At 50.8% G+C, this 24,447-nt stretch overlaps 1 long non-coding RNA gene and 1 other non-coding gene across 2 annotated transcripts; both read right to left on the bottom strand.

The window, feature by feature from the left end:
* Nucleotides 1-671: 671 nt before the first annotated feature.
* LOC103352494 (uncharacterized) lies at nucleotides 672-13,018 on the bottom strand. Its single transcript, XR_519939.4, has 3 exons — nucleotides 12,883-13,018; nucleotides 11,604-11,722; nucleotides 672-2,900 (listed from the first exon to the last, which is right to left on the bottom strand). It is a non-coding gene; the product is annotated as an uncharacterized lncRNA (long non-coding RNA).
* LOC127487742 (small Cajal body-specific RNA 15) lies at nucleotides 9,355-9,481 on the bottom strand. Its single transcript, XR_007914825.1, has one exon. It is a non-coding gene; the product is annotated as a small Cajal body-specific RNA 15 (non-coding RNA).
* Nucleotides 13,019-24,447: the final 11,429 nt, after the last annotated feature.

Here is a 24,447-nt window from a genome sequence, read left to right as displayed (position 1 = left end):
AGCTGGATCACTTAACCTGAACTATGAAGAGCGCAGCAGCTGTGAGCACAGAAATGGGTCCAGTTTTAAACAACGAAGACATACACGTGTGCATACTCAAAAACGCTCTCAGCCAGTGCTGTGGCTCACTAGGCTAATCCTCCACCTGCGGCGCCGGCACACCAGGTTCTAGTCCCGGTTGGGACACCAGATTCTGTCCCGGTCATTCCTCTTCCAGGCCAGCTCTCTGCTGTGGCCCGGGAGTACAGTGGAGGATGGCCCAAGTCCTTGGGCCCTGTACCCATGGGAGACCAGGAGAAGCACCTGGCTCCTGGCTTCAGATCAGCGCGGTGCGCCAGCTGCAGCGGCCATTGGGGGGTGAACCAACGGCAAAGGAAGACCTTTCTCTCTGTCTCTCTTACTGTCCACTCTGCCTGTCAGGAAAAAAAAAAAGTTCTCTGCTCCTGAAACATAAACCACCAAGTAGGAAACAGGGTGTGACCGGTAAGGCAAGTTTTCATTCAGGCTTCTAACTGGCTTTATGGAGTACTTCACGTGTACTATGAACACGAGTAAATGGATAAAAACTCCACATTGATAACATTTAATAACAATTTTGACCAAAAAAAAAAACTGTCCAAATTGCCACTGACATTAGACTAGGCAGATAACAGCCTGAAGCATCACAATCGTTCAGTATAAAGAACCTTTATTTAAACATCTTTCTCACCTTCTACAAAAAGAAAAACGAAGTCTAAAACCAAACCAAACCAAACTTTGTTTTTTGTTACATATTCCGATTCTGTAAACTACCATGCACGATCTGCTGAAATGAAATTTCAACAAGGGGAAGGGTTTACCTCATGGAGACCATGTTCACCTGAAACCTGCCAAAAAAAGAAAAAAACAGAAAAAGATTTTTTAAGAATTAGAACTTTGCAGTCACAAACCCTGATAGAAGGCAGTTAAAAAAAAAAAAAAAAGGCATCACAACCTGTTCTGTTGTTAGCTTTACTTGTATCTTCTATAGCCACCAAGCACACCATTACATAAGTCCCCAAATGAAGGACCCCAAAAGCGGTGCCCTTTTGTGATGACCCCAGAAACACAGACTCCAGACCAGGCGATGCAAAAAGCAAGAGGCAGTTTCATTTCATTTGCGCAAATGGGCCCTCTGCTGCCGCAAGCGGCGAGAGAGAGAGAGAGAGAGAGAGAGAGAGAGAGAGAGCCCCGAACAGTCATCTCACACAGCTTTTAAAGGGCAAAACCACAAGATTACCATAGCCTTGGGTGGCGTAAGTTCATTGGACAACTTGACAGTTGGACAAAGTACATGGACAAGGGGGGGCGATGAGGAAGAGAAGCGGGCTGCTACGTGCCTTACGTGCCTCGCAGTTTCTTCACAGGGGAGGGGGGCCCATGTACATAACAGGTTGTTCTGTTGCCCATATCTCCGAGTGAAATCTAACCGCTTCTCTGAGAACCAGCTTACTTCCCTATTTCCCAGAACCAGCACTGAGTAGGGGAAAGGCTTTTATTATTCTACCTACTAAGGTACCTAACTTAACTACTTGGCCTAATCGCCTAATGTAGCACACTTACTGATATCACTGTTAACAGTATTAATAACATTTTCTATTATAACTTAAAGCTAACTTATATTTTATTTATTATGGTTCTATTATGCTTTTTGCAGGGGTCTTACATTTCCTTCTCTTCCCTTTGTACTGATTTTAATCTTAAAATCTAGCCGTGGGGCTGGATGGCCGGGGGGGCCTTGGTTTAAAAACAGAAGCCCCAGGAGCTAACACCTTGTTAGGCCCTACCGGTAAAGGGTCAGGGGAGGTAATTTTTAGCCTTATTTTAAACACGAGTCCTGTGTCCGTTCCTGAGACATACAGTCGTAGCCCCCAGGTTTTCCCCTGCAACCAACCGGACTGTGAAGAGAAATCTCTCCCTTTGGTAGTGAAGGTGATGTTTAGGGGGTTGCACCAGGGGGAACACTGTGGCGATTTAGGGTTACTGCTGCCACAATCGCTACCGGTGGAGTTTCTGCCTACTGTGATGAGATTCCCTGGAGACGAGGGTTTCCAGTAAACCGTCCCAGTGGTCTCACATCCCCAGGCAGCACAATAGTAGGATTCCAGCCCCCCACAGCGATACGCGGTTGCTTGGTCCCGATCTTCGCGGGGGCAAACATAGAAGGGTAAGGTCCAAAGTTTTTTTCGGAATGAGGCACGACTGCACCCATAAGCCCATCCTCCTATTCCTCCTTCCCACCCTGAGGTCTGGTGTTGCATGGAGCAGATTTGGGATTCTCTTTCGGGGCCCACAGCAGAAGTTATGGTAGGGATATCCCAAGTCTCTAACCTAGCTGCCAACTGGCAAATATCAGGGGTCAGAGAGGGCCACCATGTCCACGGGGGCGCCGTGTGGGTGGTTGACCACACGACATCACCAGTGGCAGATAGCACTTGCCACTCAAGTCTCTGAGGGGCATGTGGGTTGGAGTTTAGGAGGAGAGGGTTGGGAAAAACTAAGCTGGGGAAAATTACAATCACTGTGAGCATTAGGCAATTTTTAAAAGTCTTATCTTGAGGGGGTTTTGAGTGCGTTGGAGTGTCCATTTGGCTGAGTCATCCGTGGGGCCGCCTCCCTCCGGCGGTGCCCTCTTGACGTGAGAAGCGTGAACCCAAGCGGCAATCCCGTCGACTTTCACTGCAGTGGGTGTCGTCAGCAGCACAGTGTAGGGTCCCTTCCAACGCGGCTCGAGGGTCCTGGACTGATGTCTGCGGAGGTAAACTGAATCTCTGATCTGGAAAGGGTGTGGCACTGTAGGGCACTTGGATTGGTACACTGCTGCTAGAGGTTTCCACACGTGCCTCTGAATCAGCTGCAAAGCTCTCAGTTGGGTCTGCAAACTGGGGGAAGTGGCATAAGAGTCAATGCTGGGTCCCAACAAGTCAGCTATTGGGGGAGGGCCTCCGTACAGTATCTCATACGGAGTCAACCCGAACGCGGAGGGAGTGCTGCGGGCCCAGAATAAGGCCATCGGTAGCAACTCGACCCAGTCTCTAGTGCCAGTCTCCATCATTAATTTGGTTAAGGTCTCTTTAATTGTTCTGTACGCTCTACCTGTCCTGAACTCTGGGGTCTATAAGCACAATGTAATTTCCAATCAATCCCCAGCACCTTGGCCACCAACTGACTTACCCGGGAGACAAAGGCCGGCCCATTGTCGGACCCCAGCACCTTAGGTAGACCAAACCGTGGGAAGATTTCTTCCAAGATCTTCTTGACTACTACCTGCGCTGTTTCCTTCTTAACCGGGAAAGCCTCCGTCCAGCCAGAGAAAGTATCTACAAATACTAAGAGGTATTTAATTCCATACCTGCCGGGACGAATCTCAGTGAAATCGACCTCCCAGTTTGTTCCAGGACAGGCCCCTCGCATCCTTCCCCCTTCCGGCATCTTGACACATTTTGGATTTACCTTTGCGCAAGGAACACACGATTCTGTTGCCCGTTTCACCAGTGAGTCCAACCCGATTATAAAGTGGGACTGCTCTTCTCTGTCCAGTAGGGTTTTTAACTTTTTATGTCCCAGGTGAGTCCACCTATGGAGGTCATTTACCAGATCTCTGGCTACCTTTCTTGGTAGTACTGTTTTCCCTTGAATCTCCCAGACCCTGTGTTGTTCATTATACCTTCCTCCCAATCTTTGGATGGCCGCCACGTCCTGTTCCGAATAAGTCCATCCTTGTTTATCAGAGCGGGCCTCAGATGACTGGGCCATCAAAGCGACACTGTCCAGGGCACTGATCCTGGCCACCTCGTCCGCCAGTCTGTTTCCTTTAGCCACTGGGTCATTTCCTTTTTGGTGGCCTAAACAATGGATAATGCTCACCCTCTTTGGGAGATGGAGGGCTTGCAGGAGGTCTAAGATTTCCTGTTTTTTTTTGTTTTTGTTTTTGTTTTTTTTTTTTGACAGGCAGAGTGGACAGTGAGAGAGAGAGACAGAGAGAAAGGTCTTCCTTTGCCGTTGGTTCACCCTCCAATGGCCGCCGCGGCCGGCGCACCACGCTGATCCGATGGCAGGAGCCAGGAGCCAGGTGCTTCTCCTGGTCTCCCATGGGGTACAGGGCCCAAGCACCTGGGCCATCCTCCACTGCACTCCCTGGCCACAGCAGAGAGCTGGCCTGGAAGAGGGGCAACCGGGACAGAATCCGGCGCCCCGACCGGGACTAGAACCCGGTGTGCCGGCGCCACTAGGCGGAGGATTAGCCTAGTGAGCCGCGGCGCCGGCCAGATTTCCTGCTTATTTTTAATGTCCTTGCCCCCAGAGGTCAGCAGTCCCCTCCTTCGGTATATTTCTCCATGGATATGCGCAGTGGTAAATGCGTAGCGGCTATCAGTATAGATGTTTACCTTTTTGTTTTTAGCCACCCGGAGCGCTTGGGTGAGAGCCACCAGTTCAGCCTTCTGTGCCGAAGTCCCCGGGGGCAGAGCTGAGGCCCAGATAACAGTCTCCCCGTCCACTACAGCTGCCCCCACCTTCCTCTCACCTTGGTGTAGGAAGCTGCTCCTGTCCGTGTACCAGGTGCATTCCGCGTCTGGCAGGGGCAGGTAGGTCGGTCCCCTCGGGTCCCCTGCACTTCGGCTAACACTTGATGACAGTCGTGATCGACTTGTGACTCGGACCCCAGCTCAGGGAGCAGGGTAGCCTGATTGAGCGAGGCAGCAGTCCCATACCGGATCCGTTCAGGGTTGAGCAACATGGCCTGGTAGTGGGCGATCCTGGCGTTCGACAGCCATCTATCTGGCAGTTGGCGGATAACAGCCTCGATGGCATGGGGTGCCATATGGTGAGTGGCTGTCCCAAAGTCAGTTTGTCCGAATCTTTCACCAGAACAGCCACGGCCGCAATCATGCAGAGGCAAGGGGGCCACCCCGAGGAGACACTGTCCAGTTTCTTTGAAAAGTACGCTACAGGTCTTTTCCAGGGTCCTAAATTTTGAGTCAAAACACCCTTTGCCATTCCCCCTTTTTCATCCACATAAAGGGTGAAAGGTTTAGCAGGGTCCGGGAGGCTCAATGCAGGAGCCTCCAAGAGGGCCCGTTTTATCTTGTGGAATGCCAGCTGTTGTTCTTTTCCCCATACAAATGGGGAATTTGTCCTCGTGAGAGGGTACAGCGATGCTGCCATCTCTGCAAAGCCTGGTATCCAGAGGCGGCAGAAGCCAGCGCTGCCCAAGAACTCCCTGAGGTGGCGGGCATTCTTAGGCGGTGGAATGAGCGCTACGGCCCTTTTACACCCTTCAGTCAGCCACCTCCGACCTCCCTCCAGTACATAGCCCAGGTAGGTCACACGTCGGGTGCAAAGTTGGGCCTTCTTCCCGGAGGCCCTGTATCCTAACTCTCCCAGCCTATGGAGTAGGGCCTCCGTACCTTTGATGCAACCCTGCTCAGTCTCTGCAGCTAACAACAGGTCATCCACGTATTGCAGAAGAGTCAACTCTGGGTGGCTTACCCGAAAGTCCGCCAAGTCCTGGTGTAAGGCTTCATCAAACAGCGTAGGGGAGTTCTTGAGCCCTTGGGGAAGCCTGGTCCACGTTAGTTGTCCCGAAAACCCAGTCTCCAGGTCTTTCCACTCGAAAGCAAAGAAAGGTTGACTCTGGGGACTCAGTCTTAGGCAAAAGAAAGCGTCTTTCAAGTCGAGCACTGTGTACCAAGTTTGGATCGGGGGCAGGGTGCTTAGCAGGTTGTACAGGTTAGGAACCGTAGGGTGAATGTCCTCAGCCCTACAGTTTACTTCCCGTAGGTCTTGCACTGGCCTGTAATCATTGGAGCCAGGCTTTTTGACTGGTAACAAAGGGGTGTTCCAAGATGACTGACAAGGTCTCAATATGCCCAGTTTTATTAGTCTCTGTATGTGCGGCCGAATTCCAACCTTTGCCTCCGTGGCCATAGGGTATTGGCGGATGGATACGGGAGTGGCCGTGGGCTTCAGGTTTACTATCACTGGGGGCTGTCAGACAGCAAGCCCTACTCCTCCCGTCTCCGCCCAAGACTGGGGAAATTTAGCAAGCCACTCAGATGCTACCTGAGGCTGGGCTGTTAGGGGGCATTCATGAAGGCGGTGTTCATCCTCCAGTCGGAGGGTCAACACATGGAGGGGTTGGCCTGCGGGGCCAACTACTGTGGCTCCCTTATCTTGGAAATGGATCTGGGCCCCAACCTTTGAGAGCAGATCCCTTCCCAGCATGGGGTATGGGCAGTCCGGCACTAGTAAGAACGAATGCGTGACCTGCCCCGTTGCCAAGTCGACCTTACGCTCAGTAGTACATTTGTACAGTTTCCCTCCAGTGGCCCCCTGGACCCATGATGTCTTGGAACTGAGAGGGCCTTCAGCCACGGTAAGAACTGAATGCTGGGCTCCAGTGTCGACCAGAAAGGTGACTGGTCGGCCTCCCACCTTCAGGGTTACCCAGGGCTCTGGGGGAGGCTCCTGGCCCCGACCTACCTATTCGTCGTCTTCCAGTGATAAGACTGTAACGGCTCTCCGTTGGCCTTTCAGCTGACCCTTGTTTGGGCAATCCTTGATCCAATGTCCTTTTTCTTTGCAGTAGGCGCATTGGTCTCGGTCCACCCGCGGTTTCCGTTTGTCTCCCAAGTCCCTACCTTGTCTACATTTAGCCTGCTCTGATCCTGTAACTGCGGTGGCCAGGATCTTAACTAAGTCCTTGTTTCTCTTTTTATCTCTCTGATCCTCCCTACGTTCCTGTTCTCTGTGTAACCTCTCTTCTCTTTCCTCTTTCGTTTCTCTTTTATTGAAAATCTTTTCTGCCTCCTTAACTAGGTCCAGCAGTGTATACCCCTGCAACCCCTCCAACCTCTGTAGCCTATACGGATGTCCGGCGCCAATTGTCCAATGAAGGACATAATCACGTCGGCTTGCCGGTCTGGGGGTTTGTGGGTCGAAGGGAGTATACATCCTATAACCTTCCATTAATCTTTCCAGAAATCCTGCCAGAGTTTCCTCATTCCCTTGCATAATTGCACGTACCTTTGCCAAATTAGTCGGGCGCCTTCCGGCCCCCCTGAGACCTTTCAGGAGAATCTGGCGATAGAGACGGAGTCGCTCCCTACCGGCCACGGTATTGAAGTCCCAATCAGGTCGAGTCAGCGGGAAGGCTCCATTGATCTCATTGGGCTGCTGAGTGGGACGGCCGTTATCTCCCGGCACATTTTTGCGGGCTTCTGTGAAAACCCTCTGCCTTTCTTCTGTGGTTAGGAGGGCCTGCAAAAGCTGCTGACAGTCATCCCAAGTGGGCTGGTGGGTTAACAGAATTGACTCTATCAGGCCAGTCAGGGCCTGCGGGTCTTTAGAGAAAGGAGGGTTATGAGCTTTCCAATTGTAAAGGTCTGAGGCAGAAAATGGCCAGTATTGAACCTCCCCCGCCACTGAGCGAAGCGGGAAGGCTTGGGACGTCCAGGAATCTCCCGCCTCCCCCTGTTCGTGACGAAGGCGCAAGCGGGTATTCGGCGGCGATGAGTGTGGGTCAGACGAGGGTCGTGGCGCTTCCTCATCCCGCCCCGTGGAATCTGGGGAGGGCGCGGAAGGTTCTGCCCCTTCCAAAGTGGGTGGTTGATGGGGACGGTTATAGGGAGGAGGAGGGTCTAGCAGCAAAAGATTTTCCTGTCCCCCCGGGAGGACCGGCGGATCATCAGGTTTTGTTTTCGGGGATTCTTTTAGGGGGTAAAGGTAAGATGTTAACGGAGGGGTCAAAGGTATCGCGGAGGGGCATGGAGGAGGCCTAGGACCCCCAGGGTTTCCTTGTCGACCCTACTCCTGCCTCCAGTTCCCCTCCGTGTGAGGAAAGGTCTGACCCAAGGAGGAGGCTCCTGAGTCAAATCTTCCCACACCGTGATGTAGGGCACTTGGTCTGGATGTCCTTCAGTGCCCTCCTGGCAAACGCGGTTTTTCACCTGTAAGATAACATCAAAGTCAAAGATCCCGTCTCTGGGCCAGCCAACATCGAACGCTGGCCAGGCAGAGGTGCAGAAGGTTATCCAATCCTTTTTCCGCACCTCCACCGACAGGTTGCCAGCACGTTCCCGACCCTCCTTCCAGTGTCCTAGAATCAGGCTCAAAGGTGTTGTTAATTGTTGGCCCATGACAACAGATGGGGGAAATAGAAAGAAATAAAGAATAACAAAAACAGCGACACACAGAACAGAAATCACAAGCCACGTGGCAACAGACCGAGACAAAACCGAAACTAAAATTTCAGATGGGAGCGGCCGTCTGGCCAGGCTCTCCCCTGGAAGAAGGGAAATGCTCTCTTTCCCCTCTTCCCAGACCACCACTGGAGCGTCCTCCAGGGTAGGACCAGGGGTCTCAGGACATGTCTGTCTCCCCCACTGGTCCAATACTGAGCCTGCACAGGCGCCCCAGGACGGATTCACGTCGCCCTGGCAAACAAGGACAAACAGTACAAACCACAATTACAATAATACACAAGTAAGCAAACTTACCTCCGTCAGGCCGATGGAGTGTGGGAGTCTGGGGTCTCCCAAATCCCGGACGAGCTCCCAAATGAAGGACCCCAAAAGCGGTGCCCTTTTGTGATGACCCCAGAAACACAGACTCCAGACCAGGCGATGCAAAAAGCAAGAGGCAGTTTCATTTCATTTGCGCAAATGGGCCCTCTGCTGCCGCAAGCGGCGAGAGAGAGAGAGAGAGAGAGAGAGAGAGAGAGCCCCGAACAGTCATCTCACACAGCTTTTAAAGGGCAAAACCACAAGATTACCATAGCCTTGGGTGGCGTAAGTTCATTGGACAACTTGACAGTTGGACAAAGTACATGGACAAGGGGGGGCGATGAGGAAGAGAAGCGGGCTGCTACGTGCCTTACGTGCCTCGCAGTTTCTTCACAGGGGAGGGGGGCCCATGTACATAACAGGTTGTTCTGTTGCCCATATCTCCGAGTGAAATCTAACCGCTTCTCTGAGAACCAGCTTACTTCCCTATTTCCCAGAACCAGCACTGAGTAGGGGAAAGGCTTTTATTATTCTACCTACTAAGGTACCTAACTTAACTACTTGGCCTAATCGCCTAATGTAGCACACTTACTGATATCACTGTTAACAGTATTAATAACATTTTCTATTATAACTTAAAGCTAACTTATATTTTATTTATTATGGTTCTATTACGCTTTTTGCAGGGGTCTTACACGCCCACAGAAACCACTCCTCCAGTCTCCAGTCACCTTCCCGCAGGCTGGCAGCAAATTCTCCAGTCTCCACAACTCTCCCCTATAAATACACTCTTTCTGTTTTCCACGTAGTAAAACAATAGGAAGTGCATACTTGCTGTTGGTAGATAAGTAGGTCTTGAACTTCCTTTGCGAACAAGACCTGTTCTATCTACCTTTTCATTTAGGAGGCTAAAGGCAGAGTCGGCTTGACTTCAAGGACTCTCATTTCTTAGTCTCCAGAATGTGACCAAGTCTTGCTTTTACAACATGGTCCTTGAACACATCAAGATACTACAGAGGGCTGGCGCTGTGGCACAGTGGGTTAAAGACCAAGCCTGCAGCACTGGTATCCCATACAGCCGTGGGTTCAAGTCCCGGCTGCTCCACTTCCAATCCAGCTCCCCACTAATGTGCCTGGAAAAGCAGTGGAGGATGTCCCAAGTCCTTGGGCCCCTGTACCCACATGGGAGACCTGAAGAAGTTCCAGGCTTCTGGCTTTTGAATGGCTCAGCTCTGGCCACTGTGGCCATTTGGAGAGTGAACCAGCAAATGGAAGACCTCTCTATACCCCTCTCTGTAACTCTTTCAAATAAATCTTTTTCTTTTTCTTTTTTTATTTATTTGAAAGTCAGAGTTACACAGAGAGAGGAGAAGCAGAGAGAGAAAGAGAAGTCTTCCATTCACTGATTCACTCTCCAATTGGCCACAACGGCCAGAGTTGTGCCGATCCGAAGCCAGGAGCCAGGAGCCTCCTCCAGGTCTCCCACGTGGGTGCAGGGGCCCAAGGACGTGAGCCATCCTCTACTGCTCTCCCAGGCCACAGCAGAGAGCTGGATCGGAAGTGGAGCAGCTGGGACTAGAATCGGCACCCACATGGGATGCCGGCGATCCAGGCCAGGCATTAACTTGCTGCGCCACAGAGCCGGCCCCAAATAAAATAAATCTTAATAATAAAAAATTACTACAGAAAAGGTCCTTTATAACCTCAAGCTTTAAGAGATGGGAACTCTTTCCATATGCTCACTTCACTACACACGATGGTTAATTAATCTAAATGCAAGCTAAGAGTTTGTCATCTGGGAAGAATACAGCCAGCTTGCATCTTCTCCATCACTAAGAGTTCTGCAAGGAGTGTGACTTTGACCTGGGCACACTGCACCTCTGTCAGTGATTCCTCTTAGCTGTGACAGGCCAGGCACTGGTTCTTGTCAAGAACCTCCAACTGCTTTACAGCTTGTTTCCTCTATCATCATCACCCGCCAAAATTAAGCCCTGCTCACTGGTTCACTAATTTGTCTTCATTTTCACTAATTTGTCTTCATTTTACCAGATTTCGACAGAATCCAGTTTTTCTTCTGTTTTCACTTATTCGAATACTGGTGGAATCAACCTATTATGTATTTCAACCATGAGAATCAAACAGCTTGTAGCAGGTGCAGACAACACCTGCGCAGTCACTTGGACATAGCCAACACTGTGTAGTGTTAACTTGAACACTAACCTTGCCCTTTGCAGCATTCTCATTCTTAAAATTCAATGTGGGGGGCTGGCGCCACGGCTCACTAGGCTAATCCTCCGCCTGTGGCGCCGGCACACCGGGTTCTAGTCCTGGTCGGGGCGCCGGATTCTGTCCCGGTTGCCCCTCTTCCAGGCCAGCTCTCTGCTGTGGCCCGGGAAGGCAGTGGAGGATGGCCCAAGTCCTTGGGCCCTGCACCCCATGGGAGACCAGGAGAAGCACCTGGCTTCTGCCATCAGATCAGTGCGGTACGCCGGCCGCAGCGCGCAAGCCGCGGCGGCCATTGGAGGGTGAACCAACGGCAAAGGAAGACCTTTCTCTCTGTCTCTCTCTCTCACTGTCCACTCTGCCTGTCAAAAAAAAAAAAAAAAAAAAAAAAAATTCAATGTGGGTAAATTCAAATAGTCTGGACCGGAGACAGGAATATAACCAAGTCAACAAACTTGAGGCTTCCCACAGCAGGAGCACAGCTTTCCAAGATGGATTTACTGAGCGAATCTGTCACTTCTTGGTTAAAACTCCATTATTCTGCCACCCAGAAAGACTCCGACCCTCTAACTGCCTTCCACATGCTAATCGACCATCTAATTAAAGAGAAGAGGAGAAAATGAGAGAAGAAAAAACACCAAGAAACACTGTCCAGAAGTAAGGCGAGCACGCTGGAGGAAGGCTAACGTATTTGATGCTGTCCTCTGTGCCATTTACAATTTGTAGACTGGCCTGATTCCTAGGCACCCCAAACAGCCCTCCGCTCCCCTGTCCATCCAGTGCCCACAGAGCTCAAAAGTCACCTCTTGGAAGCACTGCCTGACTCTTCCTCTCCCAGGCCAACGACCACACACTCACCTTGAGAAACTTCAGAGGATACCCTGCTACCACTGTCTTGCATCTGCTCCACTTGCACACAAACCACGGTCTCTGAATGGCCAGAAACAAGCGCCTTCTGCCCTCGGGGGCTCACACACCTGCAAAGCGGGAGAACACATCGGACTGTATTCCAGAGCGGAGAGGGAGCCTCTTCATTAGAAAGCAAACCAGCTTTCGAATCTGTGTGTGCTGGAGGAGGGTGGGCGAGACAGCACAGGTATGGACCCACGAACCTTTCTCCTGCATCCGAGCACCTGCGGGATCAGAGATTCCCACCAGCAGCACTACACGGTGGGGACTTCTAACCTGGGAGGGTGGGAGGGGGCACAGAAGAATAGGGGCGGGGGCTGGAAAAGATGGGACTGACAGCCTCCCCCCCCCATCCCCTCACTGTAAGAGAACTTTTATACTCTCATTTAGTATGTGTCACAGTTTCGACTATCCTAAGAGAGCCCAAAGACCTACAGCACGTGGATCTGAAAGGTTCCGAGTCCTAACTATGGGTTGTAGGTCAGAGGCTGGGGACTGGAGGTTGCCCCTGCACCTGCGCTAATACTGACACCACACCATGACGCTGTGGTTTCTGCTGGCTTTAGAATCTAAAATGTTAATGGAGGAGATTCTACAATGTAAGCTAATGAAAAACTTAGGGACTTAACATTATGTTCACAGCCCAAGTCAAGAACTTCTTTAAAAAAAATCACTTTATGGGAGGGACTCCCTCACAAAAAACAACTAAAGCATCTCAGTGCCTAAGAAAAGCCCGCCTCCCCCAAATAACTGGTCAAATTGGTTCTCTACAGGGTGGAAATCAGACGGGATCACCCAATACTGAAATCTCATCTTTTCCCAGATGGTGACTGATGGCTCGAGTTAGACAAGTGAGATGCTGTGTTCATTATAAATCAGAAAAAAAAGAAATGTTCCTAGGCCTTCAAAGGACCTCAAGCCAACTTCCCAAAAATAACCTAAATAAAACATTCTCCAAGGATTTCTACGTAAGGGATTTTTAAACACCACTTACTATTCACAATCAGGTATAAACTCGGAACTGGGTATGTTTCTGTGCAGTTACTTATTGAAAAAAATCCAATGAGTTCTCAGAGGAAGGAGACCGCTGGTGGCGCTGACCCCGCGGCAGACACTGACCTTTCACCTCTGCCCCCCCAGCCCTACAAATCCCCTGAAGCTCGACACGCCTGCCTACGAGGACGCTACCGTGAGGCACCCCTACAGGCGTGCCAGACGCCGGCCTTACCCCACGCCACAAACACATCCCGCCCGCGGCGTCCACTCTTCGTCGCAATTCTTCTCTTCTTCCGGTGGAAAACAACCCCTTCCGGTTTCCTGGGCGTGGGGAGGAAGTCCCGCCCCACGGAGGGGCGGGACGCAACGGGACGCGAGGGAGGGGCGCGCGCATGCGCGGGACGGATGGGCGTGTCGGCGCTCCCTGCCAGTACGGGCGGGACGGCTTTAGGGAACTGGCTGGGTGCTGGGAGGTTGAGTCCGCCGCTGGAGGGGGACGGGGTGGGGCTGGGAGCCCGTCCGCGGGTCCTCGCGTCCTCCCCCGGCGGACGACCCCCGAGGGCCTATCCCGCGTTTGCCCTGGTTTCCCAGTTCGCTCCCCGTATTTGGTTTCGCGCCGCCATCTCCGCAGCCCGGTTCTTTGCCCACTTACGGGGCCTTGGCTGTGCCTACAGCAGGTGCTCCCGAGCCTGTGGTAATTCTTGCTGCTGGAAGCACGGGCACTTGCTAACCATGGAAGGGACTGACGGCATGCGTCACCCTCGCCTTGGCTGTGGACGTCAGGAAGACAAAGAGGGAATTAAAATTACTCTTGCATCACAGGCCGGTGGCTTACCAGAACAGATACCCTGGCATTCTGAAATCTAGGTGTCGCTTTCCATGCGTTCTTTTTGACTCTGAGTAGAATCTGCCTCCTTTGGCTTCTGGCGGAAGCCAGCGCTCACTGGTTAACTTTGCACCTGCGTCACTCCCTGCTTTTCCTGTGGCGTCAAGTGGTGTTCTTCCTATGTGTCTCTGTGATCTTAAAAGGACACCCGTCAGGCCGGCGCCGCTCACTAGGCTAATCCTCCGCCTTGCGGCGCCGGCACACCGGGTTCTAGTCCTGGTCAGGGCGCCGGTTCTGTCCCGGTTGCTCCTCTTCCAGTCCAGCTCTTTGCTGTGGCCCGGGAGTGCAGTGGAGGATGGCCCAAGTGCTTGGGCCCTGCACCCCATGGGAGACCAGGAGAAGCACCTGGCTCCTGGCTTCAGATTGGCGCAGCACCGGCTGTAGCGGCCATTTGGGGGGGTGAACCAACGGAGAAGACCTTTCTCTCTGTCTCTCTCTCTCTCTCTCACTGTCTAACTCTGCCTGTCAAAAAAAAAAAAAAAAGACACCAGTCCTGAGTAAGAAGCCCACCCTACTCCCCTGTGACATGATCATGACTTATCACATCCGCAATGCCCCTATTTCCAGGTAAAGTCATATTATGACTCTCCTGGAAGGATGTAAATTTGGGGGGAGTGACACTTGGCCTACCCAGAGTGCAGCTCTCAAAGTTCTTAAAACGTAGCAGCCCAAGAGCTGAGACTTAATTCTCAGCTTAAGTCGCCTCAGAAAAGGAGCAGCCAGGACTCGAACCAGCGCCCATATGGGATGCTGGCGCTGCAGGCTGGGGCTTTAACCTGCAGCACCACGGCACCGGCCCCAGATTCTATTCTTTGAGCATAACCTGTCCTTTCGTTTTTCGTGAAGACATTTGCTATGGTTTATGTGCTGGAAACTTAATCCCCAGCATCCTATGTTGATGGTGTTTGGGTGTGGTGCCTTTGGAGCCATTAGGATGAGATGCAGTCATGAGGGAAGGGAGCCCCATGATGGCATTGCTGGTTTCAAAAAAGAACAGAGGGGCCAGTGCTATGGCATAGCAGGTAAAGCCAGCGTCCCATGTGGGCACCCGTTCGAGTCCTTGCTGCTGTACTTCTGATCCAGCTCCCTGCTAATGTGCCTGGGAAAGCAGCAGGAGATGGCCCAGGTCCTTGAGCCCCAGCACCCACATGGGAGACCCGGATGAAGCTCCTGGCTCCTGGCTTCGGCCTGGCCCAACCCTGAGGGTTGCAGCCATTTGGAAAGTGAACCAGCAATGGAAGACATATCTCTCTCTCTCTCTCTCTCTCTCTCTCTCTCTCTCTCTGCCTCTGCCTTGCCCTCTCTGTAACTCTTACTTTCGAATAAATAAATCTTTTTTTTAAAAGAGACCTGAGTTAGAGCACTCGCCCTTTCTTGCCATGTGACCCCTCTGCCTTGTGGTGCAGCAGGCAGGCTCTCAGATGCCAGCACCTGCATATTGAACTTCACAGCCTCCAGATTCGAGCTAAATGAACACATTCTCTATACATCTCCCAGCCTGTGGTGTTTGGTTACACTGAGAAAACAGACTAAGACAACATTTTAAGGTCCTAAATTTGCCTCCAAATGTAGTATGTGTTGTATTCTATAGGTTTCCACGTAATGTGCTCTCTGCTCTCTTACTGCTCTTAATGTAGGTTGTCATTTTAACCAGAAAAAAAAGACTATTTTTAGAACAGTTTTAGATTCACAAAAAAATGGAGAGGAAGATACAGAGATACCCTGTTTATCTCCTCACATGCTTCTCCTTTTCCATTATCAACGTCCCTCCTAATGTTTGTTATGATTGGTCAACCTACAGTGGCACAACCGTCACTCAAAACCCATGGTTTACACTAAGCTTCACTCTTTTTTTTTAAAGGTTTATTTTGTTAAAGGAGATCGATCTTCCATCTGCTGATTCATTCCCCAAAGGGTCACAGCAGCCAGGTCTGGGCAGGCCAAAGCCAGGAGCCAGGAACTCCATCTGGGTCTCCTATGCGGGGGACAGGAACTCAAGGACTTGGGCCATCGCCTGCTGCTTCCCAGGCAGCAAGGAACCGGATTGGAATCAGAGCAGCCTGGACTCCACCCAGCACTCCAGTAAGGGATGCCCGTGTCCCGAGCAGTGGGTCAACCACTGGGGCATGATGTCTGTGTTGTACATTCTGTGGGTTTGGGGAAATAGTGCTGTGTAGCCACCCTTGTGGTGTCATGCACAGTGCTTTCACTACCTCAGAACGTGCTCTGTGCTCTGCGTATGCTCCCCTCTTTGCCCCCAGTCTGGCAGCCTGGTTCCTGTCGCCACAGTTTTGCCTTTTCCAGAGCCGTACGATGGGACTCAGTAGAATAGAACACGCAACCTTCTCAGATGGGCCTCTTTTGCTTAGCAATATGGTCTCAGTTTCCTCTTTCATTCCCTGGCTGAGAGTGTGTCACCAGTCACGGAGGGGAGGGCGGTGGCCCGAGTGAGTCTCGTGGGTTCTTTTCCTCGGCTTAGTATAGAAATAAAAAGCCAGGAAACAACTTGCAGAGGCACAAACTTTTATTTGACTGGCAAGCGATAGAGCAAACGTCTGGTCAGAGAGGAGAGCAGGCGGAGTGCCGAGCGGGACACTGGCTTTGAGGAAGGGGCCAGGTTTCAAAGGCGTTACTGTCTGTGCGTTGGGTTATCCTACTGGGAGGTGCCCATTGGACGGGGGGTTTTACATACGTACGTTGATTGGTTTGTGGCTCAGGGAGATAGCAGGGGTCTCCTTGAGACTGTCTGTCTCCTTAGGGGCTCAGACCCCCTCCCCTGCCAGCTCTGAGTGAAAGATTGCACCCACCCTGAAGAAGTGATTTAAAGCCACAAGGTCACACATGCAGCACAGAAGCTGTTAGTGGGGGAGATGCCAGTTGGCCTGGAGACAGGCTTTGCAGCCGCAGGTGCTAGCCTGCTTGTGAAAGACGTTCTACCTATGTCTCAAGGGGCCACAGACTCCCAGCCCCCCTGGCCGGCCTCAAAGTGCATTTGTTTTTAGCACTGAATAATATTCCTTTGTCTGGATGTTTATTTTTACCTTTAAATCCTGAAAGCCATCTTGGTTGCTTCCAAGTTTGGGAAATATATGCATAAAGCTCCTGAGAACACCCGTTTGCAGGTTTGTGTGTGGACGTAGGTTTCCAGCTCCCTTGGATAAACACTAAGAGGCAGGGTTGCTGGGTCAATCTGTCTCCCATAGTGGCTGTCTCATTGTACATTGTCGCCAGCAGGTGCCACACGCTCACCAGCACTGGGTGTTGCTGGTGTTGCGGATTTTGGCCATTCTGACGGCTGTAGTTGTATCTTGTTTTCATTTGCATTTCCCTGATGACATGACATAGGACATCTTTTCATATATTTATTTTCCACGTGTGTATCTTCTTTGGTAAAATATCTATGAGGATCTTCAGCCCATTTTTAAATCATGGTGTTTTCTTATTGTTGTTTTAGGAGATTTCTATATTTAGAATAACAGTCATGAAGCAGGTGTGTGTGTCTTCTGAAAATGTTTTCTCCCGTTCTGTCGCTTGTCTTTTCATTCTCTTGAAATCACAGAGCAGAAGTTTGTCATTTTAATGAGGCAGCTTATCAATGAAAGAAACACAGATCATCTAAAAGTTATATCTAAAAAGTCAGCGCAACACCCAAGAACACCCAGAGAGAGAGAGAGAGGTCTTCCATCTGCTGGTTCACTCTCCAGATGGCCACAACAGCCAGAGCTGCACCGATCCAAAGCCAGGAGCCAGGAGCTTCTTCCCGGTCTCCCACCCGAGTGCAGGGGTCCAAGGACTTGGGCCATCCTCTACTGCTTTCCCAGGCCATAGCAGAGAGCTGGATCGGAAGTGGAGCAGCCGGGACTCGAACCAGCACCCACATGGGATGTCGGCACTGCAGGCGGCAGCTTTACCTGCTACGCCACAGAGCCAACTCCAACCCTCTTTTATTTTTTATATTAGTAATTTGTGTCCTCTTCTCTCTTTTTTTTCATGGACAGCCTGCCTGAGGAGCGTAAATTGTCTTGATCTTTTCTAAGAACTACCTTTTAGTTTCATTAGTTTTCCCTGTCTGTTTCTTAATTACACTGATTTCTGCTTTAAGTTTTATATTTGTTTTCTTCTGTTTACTTTAGATTTAGTTTGCTCTTTTCTATTTTCCTAAAGTGGAAGCTAAAATGATTGAGTTTACATCTTCCTCCTCCTCCTCCTCCTCCTTCTTCTTCTTCTTCTTTTTTGACAGGCAGAGTTAGACAGTGAGAGAGACAGAGAGAAAGGTCTTCCTTCCATTGGGTCACACCCCCCAAATGGCCGCTGTGGCCGGAGCTACACTGATCCAAATCCAGGAGCCAGGTGCTTCCTCCTGGTCTCCCATGCAGGTGCAGGGCCCAAGGACCTGGACCATCCTCCACTACCTTCCCGGGCCACAGCAGAGAGCTGGCCTGGAAGAGGGGCAACCGGGACAGAATCTGGCGCCCCGACTGGGACTAGAACCCGGGGTGCTGGCGCCGCAGGTGGAGGATTAGCCTAGTGAGCCGTGGCACCGGCCATCTTCCTTCTTTTCTAATATATGACTTCAATGGCAAAATTTCCCTCTAATCATTACTTTTACCACATCCTATGAATTTTAATAAGCTGTATTTTCATTTTCATTTAGTTTAAGATTTCTTGGTAGTTCTTATTTGGCTCATTTGTTAATTAGGAGTATACTTGTTTATTTATTTATTTAAAAGGTAGAGAGAAAGAGACACAGACAGAGATCTCTCATCCTATGGTTCACTCCCCAAATGCCTGCAGCAGGCAGGGCTGGGCCAGGCTCAGGCTAGGAGCTGGGAGTTCAGTCTGGGGCTCCCATGTGGGTGACGGGGACTCGAGGATTGGAGCCATCGCCACTGCCTCCCAGGGTGCACATTAGCAGGAAGCAGAATTGGGATCTGGAGCTGGGGATTGAACCCAAGTGCCCTGTTTGTTAAAACTGGCAATCCTTGGGGCCGTGGGTTAACGCCCTAGCCTGAAGCGCCAGCATCCCATATGGGTGCCAGTTGGAGATCCGGCTGCTCCACTTCCGATCCAGCTCTCTGCTTTGGCCTGGGAAAACAGTAGAAGCTGGTCCAAGTCCTTGGGCCCCTGCTCCTGCGTGGGAGACCTGGAAGAAGCTCCTGGCTCCTGGCTCCTGGCTTCGGATCAGTGCAGCTCTGATCGGCCATTGCGGCCAACTGGGGAGTGAACCAGCAGATGAAAGACTTTCTCTCTCTCTCTCTCTCTCTCTCTCTCTCTCTCTGTGTAACTCTTTCAAATAAATAAATAAATCTTAAAAAAAAAAAAAAAAAAACTGGCAGTCCTAGTCCGGAGCTTTTATTTTAGTTTATAGAAGGGCTTGTGCTTTCTCCGCTCCTTAGTTTCAGTGTTCTCGCCACACACAGGCCTGCGTCCCAGCTGTGAAAACCCAGCCCCAAAGGCACAAATCCGGTCCAGGGACCTTGTGAACCACAGGGCTTTACTTCTTGTCTGTTGCAGGCTCTGCTTTATTTGGGGGGAGTCCCTCTCCCTCTCCCTCCTGCTCTCCCCCTCCCCCTCCCCCTCTCCCTCCCCCTCCCCCTCTCTGTCTCCCTCTCCCCTCTCCCTCTGTCTCTCCCTCCCCCTCTCCCTCCCCCTCCCCTTCCCTCTCTGTCTCCCCCTCCCCCTCCCCCTCTCCCTCTCCTTCCCCCAGTGCTGTGTATTTGGGGGTTTATAAAGCATAGTATATAGCAGTTCAGTGTTTTTGAAAGGGGAAATTTCATTTCTCTATGAGTTCATCTTGTCTCATAATTAACAATGAATGGACATGCACTTCCCCACTGCCACTCATTCCCTCTGCGCTTCCCACAGATCTAAACACATCCTTCAAAGTGTATTGAACCGGGCAGGCATTTGGCATAGCGGTGAAGACACCATACTGTAGCGCCTGGTTCAAGCCTCAGCTCTTCTGCTTCCAACCCCGCTTCCTGCTGATGTACATGAACTGGACACTCCCTACCTCATACCATGTACAAAAATTAACTCAGAATGGATCAAAGTCCTAAATGTAAGAGCTAAACCTAGAAAGCTCTTAAAATATTGTGGGGAGCAACTCGGACTAGACTGTTACTGGAATTAAGACTTATTCTATGCATCTGCTCTCCCACAATATGGCGCTGGGAGAGGAGGAAACAGCTTCTACACAGCTGCCTCCAGTTCAACCAATAAACAGCAGGACCTGCTCCTGATTGGAGGAGAGCAGCGTACTCGGCGTGTGGGTAGCAGAGTTGGGATTGGTGGAAGAGGACTATAAAGGAGGAGAGAGACAACATGCACCAGGAACACCTGAGGAACATCTGAGCAGCCCCCGAGAGAGCCGGCCGGCGGTGTGCCGCTCCCCCGCGGAAGTGGGGAAAGTGGCAGGGGGAACCGCCCTTCCACGGAGGTGGAAGGGTCGGTAGCCAACCCGGGAAGAACCAGCAGCAAACCCGGGGAGGGCCGAGCAGACAAAAGAACAGTGCAGGGTCCTGTGTCGTTCCTCCGCAAAGAGGAGGAGCGACATAATGGTGCCGTGACTTGGATATGAAGCCTAGGCAGGGTTTAGTGTCGTTCCTCCATGAAGAGGGGGAGCGACAAATATGATGCAAATTTTTATGACCTTGGATTAGCCAATGTTTCTTAGGTATGACATCAAAAGCACAAGCAACAACAAACAAATAAATTGGATTATTCTACATTGAAAATTTTTCTCATACCAATAGGCACTATCAAAGAATGGAAAGAAAACCCACATAATGAGGGAAAATACTGCAAATCATACAAGTGTACTTCAAAAAGTTTGTGGAATTAAGAGACAAGTTTAGGGGCCAGCATTGTGGTGGAGCATGGCACGGTGGCTGGCATCCCTGTGGTGGAGCATGGCACGGTGGCTGGCATCCCTGTGGTGGAGCATGGCACGGTGGCTGGCATCCCGTAGGCGAGTGTCACTTCTCACCCTGTTCTCTGCTAGTGTGCCTGGGAGGCAGCAGGTGATGGCTCAAGTACTTGGGTCCCTGCCACCCATATGGGAGACCAGGATGGACTTCCAGGCTCCTGACTTCAGTCTGAAATTTGGAAAGTGAACCAGCAGGTGGATGATAGGTGTCTCTCTTTCTCTTGCTGTCTCTACTGTTCAAGTAAAATTAAAAATAAAATACATGCTTAAAAATTCATTGAACTGCAATGTGTGTTCTCTGTCTGCCTTTCTTTCCTACATAATTTTGTTAATTTCTACTGATTAATGACACCAAAGACTAAGCCTAAAACCAGCACTTCACATTGTTTTTATGGTTTCAAAGCTTACCCAATCAAAAACCATTTAACACAAAGCTGGAATCTTATTCTAAGCAGATCTGCAGGGAGTCGTGAAGTTGACATCCCCGTAGTAATCCTCATCCCTTCTTTAAGAATCGCAGGAGAAACCTTTGCCGATTAAGAGCTCAGGTCCACTACCACCCCCTGGCTTCCTGTACCTCCAGGCACGGAGGTCACATCTGGCTTCTCACGCCTCTAGGCCGCCCACCTAGTTCTGAGTTCTCAGGTGTGGGGTGCAGGGAGAGAAAGAGCATGCCTTTGTCTGGAAGCCAGGAAGCTGGAGGGTGAGCACAGCAAGGCTTGGGAGTAGGAAGCAAAACTTTCCACCTGCGTTATTCCCAAGCCAATTAGAAGAGAGGATATTGGGGCCGGTGCTGTGGCGCAGTGGGTTAAAGCCCTGGCCTGAAGTGCCGGCATCCCATATGGGCGCCGGTTCTAGTCCCGGCTGCTCCTCTTCCGGTCCAGCTCTCTGCTATGGCTCCTGGCTTTGGATCGGCACAGCTCTGGCCGTTGTGGCCATCTGGGGAGTGAACCAGCAGTTCGAAGACCTCTCTCTTTCTGTCTCTACCTCTCTCTGTAACTCTGTCTTTCAAATAAATAAAGTAAATCTTAGAAGAAGAAGAAGAGAGGATATCTAGGACTAGGAGCGCAAGAGCCAAGCAGATCTCGGCCAGCAGGTCGGTGCCCTCTTCGTGGCTGACCCAATCTTCCGCCGCAGAGGCCCGGGTTTGGCCCCAGCGTCTCCTAGCTCGTTCCCTTGGCGTTTTTCCAAACCCACTCACGTAGACCCAGATAGCGATCCAGGCTCCTGGCCTTGCCTGGTTGTTGCAGGCTTTTGCAAAGTGAACCAGTGGATGGAAGACTTCTCACTGTCTCTCTGCCTTTCAAATTAAAAAATAAATAAATAAAACAAACAAAAACCTGGAAAAAATACAGCAAGTGTTGGGCTCCTGTGATCTTCCCCGGTTATGACTCCTAAGACTTTGTGACTCCTAAGAGTTGTGAAAGAAATTTCCCAATTCTTTCTTGACAGACGGCAAAACAGATAACAGCAGTTACCTCTGCGTGTGCATTCTCATCATCTGTTATCTGTGCATTTCAGTCACTGTTTGGACTCTGACTTCTCTCAGAATCCAAATGGGAGATACACCCAGGTGGGAGAAGAGGCGCTAACGGGTCTCCTGGTGTGACCAGTGCCCGGGAGCAGAGCCCCTGGCAACTTCTATTAATTCCAGGTTGAGCTTCCTCATTGATCTTCTGTCTCCTTTCTCACCTTTTCTATCTCTTTGTGTTTTGTTCAATTTAGGTGGAGATTGCTTCGATTCTTACCCCCCTGTCTTCCCATCGATTTAATTCCTGCACTAGTTTTAACTCTCGGGAGCTCTTGGTCTTTGTTACTCGTTCACAGTATCCTGTTATTGTTGGAAGGGTGTTTTCTCACTCCGTGTGTGTGTGTGTGTGTGTGTGTGTGTGTGTGTCTCGGGGGCAGGGTACATGCACACACCCACCATGTTTTCTCCTGTCTCCTGAATTAATTTTCCTACAGGGCCTGCTGTTTTATTTTTCCAGGCCATTAGTAGGGTGCTGGTCGCAGGGTGCTGGATTGGAAGTGGAGCAGCGAGGACTCTAACTGTGCTCATACAGCATGCTGGTGTCATAGGGGGCAGCCTAACCCGCTGTGCTACAACACCAGCCCCAGAGCCAGCGTGTTTCTCGTGGGCTCCAATCTGTCTGGGTCTAAGGGTATACGGGGGCTGGTGTTGTGGCACAGCAGGTTAAGCCCCGTCTTGCGAAGCTGGGCTTGGAGGCAGAGCTGGGACTTGAATGCAGGCACAGTAATATGTGACACAGGTGTTCCAAGTAGTGTCTTGTTTTTTAATTTTTTTTTATTTATGTGAAAGACAGTTACAGAGAAATAGAGACAGAGAGAAAGGTCTTCCATCTGCTGGTTCATTCCCCAGATGGCTGCAACAGCCAGAGCTGTGCCAATCCGGAGCCAGGAGCTTCTTCCGGGTCTCCCATGTGGGTGCAGGGGCCCAAGGACTTGGGCCATCTTCCACTGCTTTCCCAGGCCACAGCAGAGAGCTGGATCAGAAGAGGAGCAGCCGGGACTAGAACCGGTGCCCATATGGGATGCTGGCACTTCAGGCCAGGGCTTTAACCCACTGCGCCACAATGCCAGCCCTCCAAGCAGTGTCTTAACCACTAGGCCAAACACCCCACCCCGGGTCAGTTTTTTAATATTCATGTTAGGAAGTTTTCCTCAAACATCTGAGGGTTTGTTCTTGACTGTTCACATTTAAGAAAGGGGTAACACATGGATTATAAGCTCTCGGATAGGACTTGTCTGACAGCCAAGATAATGGGACAATAATACTGGCTTTTTTATTTTTTTAGGATTTATTTATTTATTTGAAAGGCAGAGTTAGAGAGAGAGCGAGAGAGAATTTTTCAATCTGTGGGTTCACTCTCCAAATGACCACAACAGCAGGGGCTGGGCCAGGCTGAAGCCAGGAGCCTGGAACTCCATCTGGCTGTCTGGGAATTGAGTGGTAGCTGCCTGACACCTTGCTCTGTGCTTGGCAAAATAGATTGCACTCTTCCACCATCCCAGTGTCAGTGGCCGGCTTTCTGAGCCTCACTCAAGGGACACAGCATCTGTGCCACAGCCCCAGACTGCCCAAAACCCAACCCCCTTCATACCTATCCCAACATGGCTGCAGGTTCAGCATACCACCTCCCCATCATGCACCTGAGCCTCACTTCCCACTATGCACCAGACACCATGACACTTTCCCGGAGATCCCCACGTGTGCTGCAGCCCCGCCCCAAACTCTGCCTCTTGAATATTCAATTAGGCCCTGCCCTGGGTACCACCCTCTATCCTATAAAAAGATGACCCTAAAGTTTGCTCATTGCAGCTCTCCCACCTGAGTCTGTACTGTCCTTTTAAATAAAGCCGGCTTCCCTGCTCACCCTTATCTACCTCTCCCCATTGAGTCATTTCATGTATGGAGAAGAAAGATCTGGAACAAACCCAGCCAGGAGTCTTCCCACAGCACCGGGTCCCATTCCTGCAGTCAGTCTCAGTGGCATTTCCTGACTATGGGCCCAGCTCACTTCTGTGGGCTGAATCTTTTTTTTTTCCTCCTTGTGGCTCTCCCCCTCCCTGGTTTCTTCCACTTTCCTGTCCGTTTTCATTTCTTCAACAGCTTTCTGTGTTCCAAAATTTTCTCAAAATCTCTGCTCCACCGATGGTCCTCTTCCCATTTCCTCATTTAATTAGTCCTGTTTCTTTTAATTTCTCAATTACTACTTTATTTTCTATTTTTTAATATTTATTTATTTATTTGAAAGGCAGAGTTACACAGAGAGAGAAGGAGATGCACAGAGAGAGAGAGAGAGAGAGAGAGAGAGAGAGAGGTTTTCCATCCAGTGGTTCACTCCCCAGATGGCTACAATGGCCGGAGCTGTGCAGATCCAAATCCAGGAGCCAGGAACTTCTTCCGGGTCTCCCACATGGGTGCAGGGGCCCAAGGACTTGGGCCATCTTGTACTGTTTTC

This window comes from Oryctolagus cuniculus, chromosome 12, assembly GCF_964237555.1.
Source record: "Oryctolagus cuniculus chromosome 12, mOryCun1.1, whole genome shotgun sequence".
Classification (NCBI taxonomy): Eukaryota; Metazoa; Chordata; class Mammalia; order Lagomorpha; family Leporidae; genus Oryctolagus; species Oryctolagus cuniculus.
Note: the sequence above shows the minus strand (reverse complement) of the source record. Positions and strands in the feature narration are given on the sequence as shown.